This window comes from Cyanistes caeruleus, chromosome 3 (assembly GCF_971803275.1).
Source record: "Cyanistes caeruleus chromosome 3, bCyaCae1.hap1.1, whole genome shotgun sequence".
Classification (NCBI taxonomy): Eukaryota; Metazoa; Chordata; class Aves; order Passeriformes; family Paridae; genus Cyanistes; species Cyanistes caeruleus.
The window spans coordinates 79,569,490-79,575,789 of record NC_141703.1 but is presented as its reverse complement, the minus strand read 5'-3'; the positions used below and the strand labels follow the sequence as shown (position 1 = coordinate 79,575,789).

The 6,300-nt window shown below is 36.0% G+C and overlaps 1 long non-coding RNA gene across 1 annotated transcript; it reads left to right on the top strand.

Annotated features, from left to right (window-relative positions):
* The first annotated feature begins 2,279 nt into the window (after nt 1-2,279).
* On the top strand, nt 2,280-2,879 carry LOC147654276 (uncharacterized). Its single transcript, XR_015284839.1, has 2 exons — nt 2,280-2,498; nt 2,725-2,879. It is a non-coding gene; the product is annotated as an uncharacterized LOC147654276 (long non-coding RNA).
* Nucleotides 2,880-6,300: the final 3,421 nt, after the last annotated feature.

Genomic DNA, 6,300 nt, shown 5'->3' with positions numbered 1-6,300 from the left:
ACAGATTCCCTAACCTAGAATCAATGTGACATCTCATTATCAGCAATGTTCCTACTACTCCCTGTATTATGTCCAACCTGCAATGCTCCTTTTCCCTGTTGTCTGCCTCAGGTTCCATCTTGCAACTCTAAAAAGGTCTTATATTTTTCTGATATTCTTCCCATAATTCTAATCTGCGAGGCTTTTGAAAGAAAAGAACATTATCTCTGAATTCCAGCCACATTAACCAAGCAACTGTGAGCCACTTGGAGAGACATAATTTTAAAAAAATGTTGTTAAATAGGACGCATCAGAGGTGGACAAGTTTCTCTCACTCAGTGTGATGGCTGAAAGATATGATGAAAACTGTAATTTTGCTACAAAAACATTCCTGACAAGTTTGACTATCCATCAAAAAAATATTCCCCCAGTTACAGCTCATATTTTCCTTACCCATACTTGGGGATACAGGTAGGAAATGTAACAGACAGCAAAAAGGAAGGTGGGGGGATGTGAAGATTGTATAATCCATCAAGGGTATGGAATGATCTTTTATTGCAAATGTAGAAGAACAGAAGGCTTGTAAGGAGGAGGGTGGAGTGGAGTAATATGCTGAGTCATACAAGGAAACCAGAAAATATTAGGGGGTTTGTATATTATTATTATTATAGAAAGCACAGCTTTGATTATTATTAAGAATTATTTTTTATATACTCCAGGTTGTCGAATCCTGGTTGACTGCTAGACAGAGAAAGTGACTGGAGGTAAACTACACAGGTGATACCATGTGGGAAGGGAGGGCCCAAAAAGAATCTTAGCTACCATTTCACTACTTGTGCTTTCACTAACCTGAGGGCTCTTCTTATATCAACCAAGGCTGATAATGATACTCTGTGCCTGGAGTAATAAAGAAGAGAGGCAAGGGAGCCACTTTTTCATTCTTTGTATTCTCCAGGGTAATCACAGATGCAGTACAACAAAGGAGAGTGGATTGGAAAGCCATCCATCTCTGGGACTCAAATTAATGGCCTTACACACATAGCACAAAGGCTGTGTTCTTCTATTAGTCACCTACCAGTTATATTTTGAGGGGGAAAAGGAAGCTGAAAAAAAGCAAGAGAAACACCAAGACTGCTTCTGAGCTGACTCTCTCTGAAAAATTTAATTTAATTCTAATTGTTAAAGAGAGGGGCAATGACAAACAGCTTCTCCAATGACAGGTCATTCACTTTTATAGGTTTTAAAAGACCAGACACTACTTTTCTAGGAGAAGAAATGTTTCAGCTTTTACAACACATAAGAAATTCAGACAATGTCAGATAGCAAATAATGGGAAAATTAGAGTGATTTCCAGTTTTGCTGATGTTATAACTAAGACTTGTCTTTAAGTGAGGAGTCATCTTACAGTAGATTTAACTTCTGTTTTAAATTTTTGTACTATAGTTATAGTATCATTAATTATTGGATTAATTTATATTATTGAAAGAATATAATACTTAGAAGGAGACTAAACTAAGGACATGAAAGGTATTTATGATGTAAAAAAGTCTCTAAAGATCAGTCCAGAGCTCCTCATTCTTTTGCTAAGTGACTCCATGAAAAAAATTCAAAGAGTGCAGTAACTATAAAACAAAGTCTTATGGCAATACCGCAATGTAGTAGGAAAATGTAAGGAGAGAATGGCCTGATATCATTAGGCAAGCTGCAAAGTAAGGTGAGGCCTGATAATTTCATACCTTTGTTCTTTAATAAGAACTAAAGAAACAGACTATTGCACTGAAAATCAGAGTTTTGCCTTCACATAGATAAATCTGACACATTCTTTGCAGAAACACATCAGTACTGCTGCCTGGGGGAGCCAGCATAGAAGTAGAAAACTGGAACTGTCTGTGATCTGTCAAGAAATGCACAGAAAAAGTAATTAAGATTGGCTTGAAAGTTACAGGATATCCTTTAAAATAGGAAGTATAAAGTTATCTCCATTTCTCTTCTGCTTTCTTAACCTTGATTCTAGTTTTATACAATTTTTTGCAAGTTATTTTTAAAAGGGAAGCTGAAAATGTAATCATGCTTCCCAGATACTGGGCTTTAAGAAAACATAGAGGGTATTATTATTCACATTTATAAGGTGAGGAAGTACTACTGTGAGAAGGTAGTTTGTCCTCTTACACAGCATAGACCCCCCTAAGAATTATTTGACCAAATTCAGCGTTTAAATTACAAGCAATCTTAATTTCAACTTTGCAGAGAACCCATCACAACACTGAAGTGTTATTGCAAGCATTAGTCACTTTTAAACTTTGGTTTAAAAATGAGAGCCTAATTCCTATTTTCTATATTTTAGATACTGTTTTCATCCACTGGACCATGCTATAGCTATACCTGCTGCAGTAAGGCTATTTAGCCTCTGGGAAGAGGGAACTACCAGAAATCCTCTATGGGAGGAGCTGGAGGGAATAGCTGACATGAAGCAGGGGAAAATATGCATCCATGAGCCTCTCAAAGTCACTGCTTCAAAGGTAGCAGTGTCTTCTTCCTTTGGAGAAGTGCAGCTTTCGCTCTCTCTTCTTGCATTCAGAACTTTCCATCTCTGTGCAAAAAGCCTTTACTTATGACCTACTTACTAAAAGAACCACATAAATCTTCATCTCATTCATTATTTATAATTTTATCAATCTTTCAGTTTCCTCCATATGGATTGGTAATAATTTTATGGGGTTGTTTTGCTTTGTTTTGCTCATATAGGACATGACTAAAATCACCCGGCTGTGAAAGGGACCAAGACCTCTGGACTACTGTGTGGCACCAACAGACACAGCACATCCCATCTATTTTCTGTGAGCTGTTTATGGCACTTTATATAAGTGCCTCTGTAGAATAAAGTAGAATTCAAAGGAAAATTTGGGCACATTTATTTACCCAAAGTTTATTACATTACAGTACATTATTATTTGTATCTATCTGAATATTATTTTAATCTAAACAAGTTAGTTAGAAGAAGTCTGTTTTTCATAATGCTGTATTGCTTGCCATTACTTACAATGTCTTCCTTTTCTTTCTTATTAGTCAAGCCTCATACCAGCTGTTTCATTGTCTTGCCTATGCTAAATTTGAGACTGATGAGCCTGTAATTCTTTGTGTCTTTTTCCTTCCTCTCTTTTTAGACTTGGCACAGCTTTAGCTTTCTCCTACTTGGCTTCCTCACAACTAGCAGGTTTAATGAAAAATAGCTTAATTTAAAAAGAAATGTTCTTACGAGCAAAATTAGAATGTATGTAATTGTTACTTAATTCTTGGAACTGTATTTAATTCCTTCAGATTTAGAACTGAATTACGTATAATTTACTCTGTATACAGAAATTGTCTTTATATAATATTATAAAACAAGTAAATATACTTCTAAAATTTATTTCACTGAGAAAATATATACATAGATAAATATTCCTACAAGTAACTTGATTTCGTACACTTACATGTATTTTGTCTGCTACAGTATTTCTGAAACAGATGAACTGATTAAAAAAACACAGTATCTTCATGTTGTTTTAAAAATCAAAAAAATAAATATAATTTTGTGGGAAATGGAAATGTTTTGCAAAGCTTATAGATGTAAAGCATGGACATGCCAATAATGAATCACCTAACCAAATGAAACATACAGAGATTTTTGTTTTTAAATGTTTCTCAAAGCTTCAAATTTTTCATACCAGTCCCTAGAAGGAGAAAAAAAGAGTGTACTGCTGAAGACTAATATTTTAGTCCACTCTCCTAATTATTTATTAATTTCCCATTTTCAAGGATGAATAAGAATAACATGATCTTCAAAAGTGTTATTGTATAAATTACTTGGTGTTGGACATAACTCTCCTCATGTACTGCTGTTTCCATTAAAGATATAATGACCCTAGATTTCCATGTTTATTTGTTGCTAAATATTGCCCACATGGCTGGGTTTTTTATATTATTATTTTGAACCTCTATTTATAAATATATGTATTTATTTACTACAGGTAAAAATACGTACAGCTAGATAAATTACTGGATGCATTTTTAGGTATATGATGAAAATACTGTTATATGTATTGAAATGTATGGAGACAGGGGAATACGCACTATGTTATTTGTGTATCCCTTAAATAACAACATTAATAACGGGTAATAATTCTTGTCAGCTTGGCCCTGCAATATGAGGGATCAGGAGCATCCAATCACATACAAGATTTTGGAAAAACAAATGAAGTTCTGCAAAAAAAAGGAGAGGCACAGCTTGTGGGATACCACAGGAGAGAAACACTGAGTAGTGGCTGCAGTTGAAGAATCAGGCTTTGACAGGCAGGTATGGGAGAGGATGAGTAATTTAGATCTGATTCATTCAAGGGTGAAGCAGGCATGAGTTACCTGCAGAGTACTCAGAATTATTAAAATCAAGGTTTGTCCTTGGTTAACCCAAACTTGTTTCTGTCTCATTCTTAGTAACTATGCTTTCTCATTTATCGGCACCCTTGTACTTGTTCTTCCATTCTTCTCTTTCTAACCATTTGAAAATGGATCTTTTTGAACTTGGACAGCTTTTATGTCTTATGGTCCAGTGTTGCCCATTTTTGTTATTTCATTTTAAGTTTTGTGATTTGAAGATTTTTATTTTTTTTAACTGCAGGTCCTCAAAACTGCAGCCACTCAAAAGAGTGGCTATATTTTTTAGTTGAGAAAAAAATAAAAGACCTACAAAGTATCCAACCGTGTTTCAAGTCCAGTTTGGAGAGATAATAAAAATGTGCTCTGAATGTGCAAAAACTGCACGGCAATAATGAACAGCCCAGACATTTTCTCATTATTTTTAGTCTAAGCTTTTATCTGTAGTCAAATTCATGACATTTGAACTTCTAGAGTTGAAACACTGTCATTTTTCAGTGTGAAGTCCTGCACTTTTCAGAAGTGTCTGAACAGCTGAAAACATGGACTAGTGCCACTGTGCAGTGTTGGAATCAGGCAGGAAGTTAAAGGAGTTTTAAATGATTTCTTTATCACTTAGCTCCTGCCTTCATGCTGTGGTAAATTCCTCCTCCCCATGGCAGAAAACTTGCTTTCCTATGTGGTGAGCGTATGAGACAGATGTCCAGATCTCTGTCATGGAAAAGTTGTAATGTTGTGCCTCATAGACAAAGTGAGCAGCTCTCCCAGTCTGAAATCTTGTGGTTTGTCATATGCCTTACATAAGCACATCTCATGGAGAGTATGTCTTCATACTTGATGCAAGATAGGAAAAAAAGACAAGAATGAAGCAGATAAACATTTGTTACTTGACCACAAAAAAAAGAAAAAAACAAACTGAAAGCATTGAATCATCTCAATTATCTCAATTTAAAACATGATCCTGTCTCTTCTAGTTGAGTAACAATAAAAGTGCAAAGACCAAGCTTAACTCATATGATCTTCCCCTGCTATTTATACACATGCAGGATTTATTTTTCTTGCATTCAACATGCACTCAAACTTCCTTATATGTCTTGTGTTCCTTCATAATTACACATACACATTTTTATGTCTTCCATCCTTCCATGCACACAGATTGAGGCAGAAGGGCTGATTCTCTGAATAATCACTACAAAGAATGTCAGCTGCCAATTTATCCAGCTTCTGAGTTGGCTGAACCTCTATCCATCCACCTCAGGTGAAAAGCTCAAACATTGGAGAATTCATATAACCCCATCAGAATACAAGGACAATTTTGTACAAGCTTTGTCTGCAGTTCATATCTGCTGTGTCTTAGTAAAATAATTGTCTTTTCATTCTATAGCTAGAGGTGACAGTGACAGCAGAGATGATGTGGAACACAGGTTTGGATTAGGCTTTATAAATCTACAAGGCCTGATGCACACATTTCCAGGAAGAGGAGGTTGAAGGGATTGTGGGAATTATAGAATAGGTTGTCTTACAAAGAACCTTTAAAAGTTATCTTGTCCAACCCCCATGCAATGACCAGGGACATCTTCAATTAGATCAGGGTTCTCAGAGTCTCGTCTTCCCTGACTTTGCATGTTTGCAGGGATGGGGCGTCATATTCCACAGTTTCACCACACTCATTGTAAAAAATTATATCTAGTCAAAACCAAACTCTCTCAGTTTAAAGCTATTGCCCCTTGCCCTGTTGCTAGAGGCCCTGTGGAAATAATCTGTCCCCAGCTTTCTTGTACTCCTTAAATACTGAAAGGCCTCAATAAGATCTGTCTGGAGCCTCCTCTTCTCCAGGCTGAACAACCCGAATTATCTCAACTGGTCTCAATAGGAGAGAAGTTCCAGCCCTCTGACTCTTTCTGTTGC